The following is an 11,192-nucleotide window of genomic DNA, read 5'->3' as shown; positions in this document are numbered from 1 at the left end:
TTTGCAACAATACAGTTACAAAACTACATCTTACTTATTGTTTCCATGTGTTCCCATGCCCAGACCCGAAGAAGAGCTCTGTGCAAGCTCATAAGCTTCTCTCCCACTCTCTTCTCTTGTTCATAAATAATATTACCTCCCCCACCTTGGCTCTCTATTTTCTCCAGACACACATTAATGCCGCCATCTACTGGCCAAAGGTATAATGGCAACTGTGCAAATTTGTCTTTCTTGACTCTACATCGGTGTTTGACAGAACAAGGAGCAATAGTCTCAAGTTGCAGTGGGGGAGGTCTAGGTTGGATATTAGGAAAAACTATTTCACTAGGAGGGTGTGAAACACTGGAATGGGTTACCTAGGGAGGTGGTGGAATCTCCATCCTTGGAGGTTTTTAAGGTCTGACTTGACAAAGCCCTGGCTGGGATGATTTAGCTGGGGTTGGTCCTGCTTTGAGCAGGGGGTTGGACTAGTTTGATGGACTGAGGTCTCTTCAAACCCTAATCTTCTATAATTCATGAACTTCTCCGTCCTGTGGAGCTGACTGTAACAGACACTGTTTAGCGCAGACATCTCCCCTGACATTAGCACCCAGGCCAGCTCCAGGCACCAGCCAACCAAGCTCATGCTTGGGGCAGCACCTGGTAAGGGACGGCCAATCTTGGGGTGGCAGGGGGGCAGCACGGCGTGGTGCTCGGTGGGGGGGGTTCCAGCGGCACAGCGCTCGGCGGGGGGGCTTTTGGCGGCGCGGCGCTCCGCAGGGAGGGGTTCGGCAGCGCTCCGCGCGGGGGGGGGATGTTCAGCAGCGCAGCGCTCCGCGGGGGACAGGGGTGTTCGGCAGCGTGGCGCTCCGCGGGAGTTCAGCAGCTCGGCGGGGGTGTTCGGCAACACTCGGCGGGGATTCAGCAGCTCGATGGGGGGTGTTTGGCAGCATGGCGGGGCGGGGGCTGTTCGGCAGCGCATTGCTTGGCGGGGAGGGTTTCGGCGACGCAGCACTCGGTGGGGGGGGTGTCGGCAGGGCGGGGCAGCGCTGGGGGGGGTGTTACGTCGGGCCGGCACTTTTTTTTGCTGCTTGGGGCGGCAAAAAAGTTAGAGCCGGCCCTGTTAGCACCCACATAATATCCCTGTGGCCACCCCCACAACAGCTTGTTCTGAAATTCAGCATTAGGAAAGGGCTGGTTTCTCAACAGGAAAATTTATTTCTCCCACTCTGGTTCTGTTTCCCTAAGTCTCAACAATACCCTGACACCTCTTACCCACCAGGGAATCTCACACCAGCCTCAGCTAAAAACAGAGAACAGAGAACCAGGGCTTCATCCCTCTGGTGTCACCAGAAATGAAACTTCAGTGTGGGTTGGGAGGCTCAGGGCATTGGGGTATGGGACTTTTTCCCTACTGGGGATTCAAGCTCCGATCCAGTCCCACCTTGGAAGAACTGGCTGGCCCAGTGGGAGGAGGAATGGGACAGTGCTTTGGGGCACTGATACAACATATTAAACATGCTAAGTTAGAAATAAACCCCCAAGGTACAAACTGCCTCACTGGGCCCCACAAGCTAACAATAATGGTTCCAGACCCTTAGTCACAGTAACCCTCAATAGCTAAGTGCACATAGCAGCAGGTTTATAACACGCAGCAGCAGGATTACACAGTGTTGCCAGTTTATGCAATTTTTATCATGAGTCCTGCAGTATTTGATGTTTTTCTTAAAGCCCTAGCTCCTGGAGTCATGGGATTAAATAAGAATCTCAGCTTTCATTTAAAAATAAAAGCAAGTTCCTCACCCTTATGGCTGCAAAAAGAAGATAGAAAACTTGAACCTACGGCTGTTCCACATGGGGACACTCAGGAAAGTTAATCCAAATTAACTTTTAAAGTGGATTAATTAAACCACATTAAACCCCTGTATCGATGCTCTTATTCAGAATTTAAGTGGACTTAATTTGATTTAGCGCTATCCGGGCACTCCAATCACCCTCAGCCCTTGGAAATGGTTCAGCCACAAAAATTGGACATTTTGGTCTTCCCACTCCTGGGGGTCCATGCTGCATGTCTCCCTCTTCCTTGCTGTCATCCGCCATTTTCCTTCCCTGCTAGCGGCTGATCCCAGCATGAGGAAATTGTCCAGTGTTGCAGGACTATGGGTCTCCTGCTTGATGGGGTGGCCCAAGCAGGCAGAGTGCCTAGAATGACGATGCAGGAACAAGCTCAGTAACAGCAGAACAGGTGTTCATTACTGGACGAGGGGACAGAGGCAGCTCCCCTCCTGCTGCTGCTGACTCCAAAAACACTTTCACTTTCTCCAGGCAGGAAAGGGGACACCCTGTCCCCTGCCTGTCCTCTCAGGGTTACTTCCTAGGTTGAGGGGGTCGTCCCCTCTGGGAGCAGCAACACCTTTTAGAAGCTGTCTGTGGATGTGCCCTCCCTCCCCCATGCCACATCCTGCCAGCACAGTCACTTGGTTACAGTATTTTGGTGATTCACACCATAATTTACAGATTGTCATCATTTTTAAGTAGAAAACCTGTTTTGAAGTGGGCTCCTCACTGTGTGAATCCCATAGGGCCACTCCACCATTATTATTATTTGCACTGTAGTAGCATCTAGGACCCCAGACATGGACCAGGACCCCATTGTGTGCACTGAACAAACCCAGAACATGAAGACAATCACCCTCTATGTAGATCAGCAACAGGGTTCAAACCCTTAAATGTCAAATCCCCAATTCAGACCCTTCTTATCCGAACCACATGAGTAAATGCTAGTTTCTTTTTATACTGCCTATTCGAGAAGGACGTTACAAAGGCTTTCTTAGTGGGTTACACAAACATTCACTTATAAACTGTAGAATATAGGTGATCAGGAATTGTGGCTTCTATCCCGGCTCTGGGAGAGGAGTGTGGCTTATGTTAAATAGAAATATGAGAACCCAGCCTGTGTTAGTCACTCTGATAGGTGGTGTGGTGCAGTAAATGACCAGAATGGGGTTTGTCATCTTAGAGATCGGGGTCCTAGGTCTCTCTCTCTCTCTCTCTCTCTCTCTCTCTCTCTCTCTCATTTTTAAGCCATTTTTGCCATGGCACATTTTTCATCATCAAATTAAAATTCAGCAGCTTCAGATTGACACACAATTTTAATATTTCCATTTTAAAGTACTTTTTAAGTGCCATATGTCATGCTGTTTGGAGTGGCTCACACCTGTGAGTGCCGACCTCAGGGCAGAGTGTCAGAAAACAGGGCAGACACTCCAAGCTGGTGGTGTGTTCTACTATTAAATTTTATCAAGCCAGTAACAAATGTGAACTCCTGGATCACTATACCAGTCGTGCCATGGAGTCACAGTCAGTCCCCTTAGACTCTCCAGCCTATCTTGCTACTCAGTCAGACTGAACTTTGTGGTAAAAGGTTATGTAAACCAGGAATCACACCACACCAGGTTGCTCCCTGTCCCAAGAGACTAGTCACTTACCCCAGATCAATAGGTACTCCAGATCTTATGCCAAAGACAACACTGGTAGCCAATTTTATAGTAAACTCACTACAGGTTTATTAGTTAGCAAAAAGGAAGTGAGAGTTATTGAAAGGTTAAAGCAGATAAAATATAACACACAAGTGAGTCACAGTTTGTAATCTCAAATGGTGCCAGTGATGTAATAAACTGCCAGTTTCCCAAAAGTCTTTTCAGTTTACCCAGATCGTCTCTGAGGATCTCCGCTTTCCATCTGGTGCACTTCCCCGTAAGAGTCCAAACAGTCCAGAGATGAAGGATCTTTCCTTCAATCCATCTTTATAGCTTCTTCTCAGACAAAACTAGCTGACTGTGTCACTACCCAGGTGGGCTTTTCCTTTGATGACGGTGAGTGAGGAATGCATTTAAAGTCTCTGACATCCGGTCATCACACAAAGCCACTTGCTTTGAAATTAGTGCTTTTCTTGCATTCCACAAAGCTTCATTCACATTTGATGGGTTATTTACTTACAGGGGTATACACAATATAAATGCTTGCTATTCCATTGTACCAGGACACATAAGTGAAAACAATGCAAGTAACATTCCACTTTTTTTCATGAAGTTTAAACACCAAGTACACTCTTCTACATTCAACAATTACTTTGATCCATGCTAATATACAAGTGAATTGGCTTGAATACACTCTGGTATGTCCTGGTTTGCCAGCGTCTCACCATATATTGACCTAAAACTGGTATTCTTGGAATTCGTGTTATAGAAAAAATGATATATACAAATGTGGACCTTGTCTGTGATTGGAACTTTCTGTTAGAGGAATATATTAAAAGGTGAGACATTTCCCAGAAAAAAAATCACTAAAACACCCATTTTTCAACAATTTATGATAAACTTTCTAGAATATAAATTATACAATCAATACACCAAACCATCCATCATTCGCTCAAGATTACAACCCAGATTTTCTTTCTTTCTCACTAAAAACACACAATATTCACCATTCTTTCAACTGTCAAAGCACAAATGTCTTTAACACAACCCTAGCTCTGGTGTAACTACCGCTGCACCCTAATCCACACAGATTCCAGCCCTTGGCAATGTTTTGTTTCCATGCCCAGTGGTGTCAGTTCTGTGCACTGACAAGACATGAGACTTCCCATTGCAGAGGGTGGGAAGAAGGATCTTGGGGCTAACGCCCAACGCTTGAGGGATTCCTGGGTTCTATTCCCAGCTGTGGCACTGACTCACCCTGTGAGCTTTGGTAAGTCCCCTCCTGTCTGGGTTCCTCAGTTTGCCCCTTCAAAAGCCAGGGCAAATAACATTTGTGTGCTTCATACAGGTGTAAACAACCAAGGCAAATCTGAAAGCAGACATGGAAATGACAACAAGTAGTCTGTGAGCAGACCCAGTGTCTGACCCTACAATAACAAAGCAGCATGTGCAGCCCCAGCACCCAAAAGACAACCACAAACTACAGAAGTGCAAAAAAAAATTGTAAACCAGCATTGACATTGCCAAAAACACACAGAGTAAACCTCAAGAGAAAAATTATTTTAAAAACCTCTCTGCTCCTGCTCACTGCATCCTCTAGGGTCTGGGCCGCTGCTCCCTGACATCCCCTGGCATCTCGGGTTCAATGCCCTTGGCTTCTGCTCCAGGGCACACGGGGATAGGGCTGTTGCCAGCACAGAGTGCCCGAGGCAAAGCAACAGCGGGTTCGTTGCCCGGTGTGCTTCGCGTCAATAAACACACCAGGTGGAGAAGCAAACAAAGTTTATTTGGGATCCCAAAGCGGTGCTAGGAGACAGGCACGTCTCAGATCAAGCACATTAACAGGAACAGTTTTTCTTTTATACATTTTGCAGTTAAGCCTCCCCCCCCCCCCCGTTTCCCCCCCAGCCCCCCCTTTCCCCCCCCCCCCCCATTCCTCCCTCTACCCCTCCCGTCCCTGGTAATAGTTACTAAGCAAATAACGATTACATTTAAGCAGTTAAATCATTCTTGGCATCTATAAGCCTAGCTTGTTAGTAACTTCTTTAAACCGTTATCTTGTCCTTTTTCCCTTCAGCCAGAAACATGCAGGCCTCATTATTACCGCTTGAGCACGGGGTTGCACACAGATAACTGGTTGCTTACATATTCCAATTGCACCTGGCTTTTGAGGTTGATTAGAGTTTAAACATGGAAGGATAGAGTTTGGTTCACTTAGGCCTAGTGCAGGAAGGCTTCATTGACACTTAGTGGCCTTCCACCCTCCCAAGTTACCTAGGGTGAGGCCTAGTGACGTCAACAACTCCCTCCTTTGAGAATACTCAACAAGCTTTTGGCTGAGTTTTCTCATATGCTGTGGACAAGATATGATTAAGTGCTATGAAGCTGGGGTTTTCAATGAGAGGGTATGCCTGGATTTTTGAGGAACGAGGGGCACAAAGCTTACGGAGGAGCATTTTAAAACAAGCAATCAGGAGGAGGGTGACCAGGCACAGTACCACACCTGTGAGGAGGAGACGCACAAGGCCACCCCCAGTCCTCCTAGGTTGGGCAACCAACTTCAAAGGGAATCGAAACCTGTGGGTTCCCTTTCCTGGGCCTCCCACTGCTCAAAAGCCTGTTCGGCTGACAGGACGTGCTTGTTAATGTCCTGTGAGTTTTCCGGGACCTAAGTACAACATTCATTCCCAATAAGCGCACACACCCCGCCCTGGGAGGCTAAAACATAATTTAAGGCCTGTCTGTTTTTCAGGGACAGCAACCGGAGCTGGTATAGCTCTGAGTTAAGGCTCTTCTCTATGGCCAAGGTTTCATTGGCGAATGTGGTGAGAAACACAGAGAGCCTGCAATAAAATTGGGTTAGCCGTCCCACCCCATGGGATGGGAGAAGGATTATACCCAACCTGTCTCCTTCCTTAATGGGCTCTGAGGTGGCATACAAAGATTTACGCTGCCTGGGGCGGCCAGGGGTTGTCCCTTAATGCATATTGGGATTCAATGGTACAGTTTTGTGACAAGGGGGTACCCGAGGTATTTCTTCCCCTACTGAACCATCCCCAACAGATATCTGACCAATTTTGGGGGACCACCCTCCAGGGTAACCCTGCTGCATGGTGCGGGATTTGGGAGCATACTCAGCAGTTAGAGAGGTTAAACTCTTGAGCAAAGCAAACCTTCAAGGACTCATATGTGTTTGTTTCCAAGTTAGTAGGGATCCCTTTCCATCCCATATGTGCCTGGGGGGAAACAGGAGGTAACGAAAGGAGTGTCCCTATGGCAAAGAGTACCACTGTGGCAGACCCTGGACCTGAACTCATGCTGGGCAGGTGACCCTAGGGCCTAACAATTACAATTCCCCAAATACCCACAAAATATCAATTACCAATAGTAGGAAGATTAAAAACAAAAGGACCAGGCCACCAGGTTAGGCCAGCCCTGTGAGAGTAAACACAACCAACGCTTAGCGTTTTCACGGGGAGTGCGCTGCGACTGTCCAAAGAGACCACAGGGCATTCTCAGCAGGCCTTATTGTCTTTTGAATAACAGTTTAAGTCTCAGGTCATCGCTGGTAGTCCTTTTCCGTAGGCAGGACGGTCCACCGTTCAGGAGCGGGCACTGCCTTCAGACAGGAGTGATGAATCCAGTTCTTGTGTCCCTCGACCTTTGCTGCTGTGTGGGAGACCAGCAGGACGGTGTGGGGTCCCTTCCACTTCTCTTGGAGAGGCTTGTCCTTCCAGGTCCAAACGAGAACAGAATCGCCTGGCTGCAAGGAGTGGACAGGGGCATCCAGCGGGAGAGGCTGCAAATCTCTGGTATACCTGTGGAGAGAACAGAGAACAGCAGACAGAGAGCACATATACTGAGATAAAACGCCACACCCCATTTCCCACTCCCCTGCCAGAACCGGTGTACCATTCATAGGCCATGCCCTTCCAAACATAATCTCGAAGGGACTGAGCCCTAACCTGCCCTTTGGGAGAGCGCGAATGCGGAACAAAACAAGGGGTAAGGCATCAGGCCACTTAAGGGAAGCCTCTTGTCACACCTTTGAGAGGTGCTGCTTAAGTGTCTGATTTGTGCGTTCCACTACTCCACTGGCCTGCAGTCGCCATGGAGTGTGGAGCTTCCAGGGGATTTGCAGGGCATCCGATATCTTCTGAACAACTTGGGATGTGAAGTGTGTTCCGTTGTCAGATTCCATCCACTGGGGGAGTCCGAAGCGGGGAATGATCTCCTTGACAAATTTCAGAGCCACCGTCTTGGCAGTGTTGTTATGGCGTGGGAAGGCTTCAGGCCATCCGCTGAATCGATCCACCAAGACGAAAAGGTATTTGAATCCTTGGGTCCGGGGGAACTCAGTAAAGTCTATTTGCCAAACCAGCCCTGGGCCTGGGGTAGGTTCCAGAGTGGCTGGTGGCACTGACACTCCTGGTCAAGGGTTGTTCTTTTGGCAGACTAGACATTCAGCCTGTACCTGGGAGGCCAGGGGTTTAAGAGCCTCCCTGCCAGCGTATAATTCTTTGTTTCTTCACCAGGGTCAGTTCTTAATGTCTTTTGTAGTCAGGAATTCCTGGACTTTGTGGTTTCAATGAAGCAAGTGTTCCTTCTTCTCTTTTCCTGAAACAGTGTGGGTCAGCATCATACAGGGGAGAGGTTACTAGCACATCCCCCTGTCTTTAAATAGGCTTATCATCAGTCGGAGAGTCCTCCCGAGGTGGAGGGGTCTTTTTACAGTGAGAAGCCTGGGTCCAGGTGGGCAGTCCTTAGTACTTCACAGCGGTGTTGGTGGTTAACAGAACTTGGAAAGGGCCTTTCCAGTGTGGAGCCAAAGCAGTTTTTCGTTGATGGACCTTACGTAGACTCAGTCTCCTTGTTTCAATGAATGGCAGGGCTGCTAGGGTCTTTGGTTAGCACTTCTTTTATATGTGAGAAAAGAAACCTTACACATTTCATTAATGCCTGGCAGTGTTTTGCAGATCTCATAGTTGCTTGGGCACATATAGGCCCCCTTTTTCTTGGTTGTCAGCCAAGTCTTAGCTGTGAACAATGTCCTTGGATGGTGCCAGCATTTTATCTTTGGACTGAGCTTGCTAGCTATATTTTTTCCCTCAGTTAACTCGTTCTGTTCTTTTTCCTGCTCTCCTTCTTGGCTTCTTTTAACTTACAAAGGAAACTTCCACTCTTCACTCATACACCTTTTCCCAACAATGAACACATACACATTGCCATTATACACCCTTCCAATAAAATAACTTCTATTCAGAGCTTTGGAGCAACAAACCAGGACGAGCACACCTACTTTTGAGGAGTCCAACAAAGTTCAGGAGGCTCACAGTAGCTTTAAGGCAAGGGGTGAGACCCACAGCGGCAATTAACAAGTCATCCACATATTGCAGGAGGAGGACCCTGTCCTCATTGTCCCAATCCTCCAAGTCTCTGGCCAGGGCCTGGCCGAAAAGAGTGGGGGACTTTTTAAATCCCTGGGCCAACACTGTCCAGCAAAGCTGCTTTTTAACCCTCCTTTTGTCCTCCCACTGGCTCCACTCTGTGGCTTGCATGGCTGAGGGCTCAATTGCAAGGGTCATTATCCAGGCATTCTCTGGGGGTAAGGTGAGGGTTATTTCATCTTGGGTGAAATGCAGGGTGGCTCCTAAGCGACAAAGCAGGTCCCGTCCCAATAGAGGCGTTGGACAATCAGGGAGGTAAACCAGTTTGTGAGATAGAGTTCTGTTTCCCAAAGCACATTCCGCTGGGGCATATACTGGGCATTTGGTTCCTTTCCCTGTGGCACCCACCACAGTGAGGGACTCTGACACAGGCAGCTGCAGGGGTTGGTTTACGGCGGTTTGTGCAGCTCCAGAGTCTATTAAAAAGTCTATGTCCGAATGTCCCACCCGCATTTTTACTCAGGGTTCTGGGGGTAGGATGGTCCGTTTCCCCTGACACCCCTATTCCTGATCCTCCGCTGCCATCATAGGGGTACCTTCCCTTTCAGGGCACTCATTTTTCCAATGTCCCTCCTTTCGGCATCTGGCACACTGGTTGCGACCCAGATGCCTTTCCTGTGAGCCAGGGCGCCCACGTCCTCTCATTCCCCGGCCCCTTCCACCTTCCTGGAATTTTCCCCTGCCACTGACCTGTACTGCTGCGACCATCATTTTCGCTTGCCTCTTTTCCTTTTCTTAAGACACAACCTGATTACGCTCCACCTCAGACAGCAGGGTCCGCATAAGGACATTACAATCATTCCCGTCAGGCTTACAGCTAGCCAGGCACCCTTCAAAGACCGAGATAAACTTGCTTGGGTTCGTAGAGAATTCCCCTGCCTGTGCCTTAAAGGCTGCTAGGTCCACCGGGTTAAAAGGCACATGGGTGTAAACCTGCATAGTAGTGGCCTGATTCCTATCCGAGCCATGTCTGGACACCACGGTCTCAGTGATCAACAGATAAAATTCCACCGAGGGGGCAATCTCTGGGACCTGAGACACCTTGTCTTTATATGGTGGGGGTGTGATAGCCGAAGGGGACACCGGACTTGCCATTACAGCTGTGGGGGGGGTTCTGGGGACTAACAGTAGCTACTACCAAACCTGTCGGAGTCAAATTACACTTTTGTAAAATATCTAACCTATCTCTTAGCAACATAAACAACTGTACAGACATCTGTTCATTCCATTTACCCGTTTGCTGACAAAACAGAAGTAATTGAAGGATCGTGTTATAATTAAGTGATCCTTCCGGTGGCCACCTTTCCTGGTCCTCTAGCTGATATTGAGGCCAGTCTACTGTACAGAATCTTTTCAGTTTACTTCTAATCAACGGATCCGATCCAAACACTTTCCAGTTCACCAGAATGCATTCCAAGGGTGTACACCTTGCCCTGCCTGCCATACTCTGTCCCTGCCCCATAGGGAGACACTGGGCGTCCCCAGGTCATAACAGGTAGACACTGGGCGTCCCCAGGTCAAGACAGATAAAGTCCCCACTGGACTGTTCCTACCTTATCCAAGGGTCTGGTTCTGCACCGTTGCCCTATCCATGGGACCGGTTCCCCACCGTCGCCCGCAGCTGCTTCTCCACTACTCGAGCGTGTTACACCGTTGTGCCCTCCGGGGTCGACCAAACCACGTCTCCGCCGAGGCCCCCGGCAAAGTCACCGGCGCGCTGGGTGTCAGTCGTCGCCGCAATCTGTCGACCTCCGAGAGGGGTCCGGGCAAGGCTAAATTTCAGCCTCGAGCCCCACGTTGGGCGCCAAAACTGTTGCCAGCACAGAGTGCCCGAGGCAAAGCAACAGCGGGTCCGTTGCCCGGTGTGCTTCGCGCCAATAAACACACCAGGTGGAGAAGCAAACAAAGTTTATTTGGGATCCCAAAGCGGTGCTAGGAGACAGGCACGTCTCAGATCAAGCACATTAACAGGAACAGTTTTTCTTCTTTTATACATTTTGCAGTTAAGCCTCACACGCCCCCCTTTCCCCTCTAGCCCTCCCTTCCCCCCCCCCCCATTCCTCCCTCTACCCGTCCCATCCCTGGTAATAGTTACTAAGCAAATAATGATTACATTTAAGCAGTTAAGTCATTCTTGGCATCTATAAGCCTAGCTTGTTAGTAATTTCCTTAAACCGTTATTTTGTCCTTTTTCCCTTCAGCCAGAAACATGCAGGCCTCATTATTACCGCTTGAGCAGGGGGTTGCACACAGATAACTGGTTGCTTACATATTCCAATTGCACTTG

The 11,192-nt window shown here is 48.8% G+C and overlaps 1 long non-coding RNA gene across 1 annotated transcript; it reads right to left on the bottom strand.

Moving 5' to 3' along the window:
- Positions 1 to 5,989: 5,989 nt before the first annotated feature.
- Positions 5,990 to 10,793, bottom strand: LOC117870358. The gene is made up of 2 exons (XR_004643968.1): positions 10,459 to 10,793; positions 5,990 to 7,276 (listed from the first exon to the last, which is right to left on the bottom strand). It is a non-coding gene; the product is annotated as an uncharacterized LOC117870358 (long non-coding RNA).
- Positions 10,794 to 11,192: the final 399 nt, after the last annotated feature.

This window comes from Trachemys scripta, unplaced genomic scaffold (genome assembly GCF_013100865.1).
Source record: "Trachemys scripta elegans isolate TJP31775 unplaced genomic scaffold, CAS_Tse_1.0 scaffold_26, whole genome shotgun sequence".
Taxonomy (NCBI): domain Eukaryota; kingdom Metazoa; phylum Chordata; order Testudines; family Emydidae; genus Trachemys; species Trachemys scripta.
Note: the sequence above shows the minus strand (reverse complement) of the source record. Positions and strands in the feature narration are given on the sequence as shown.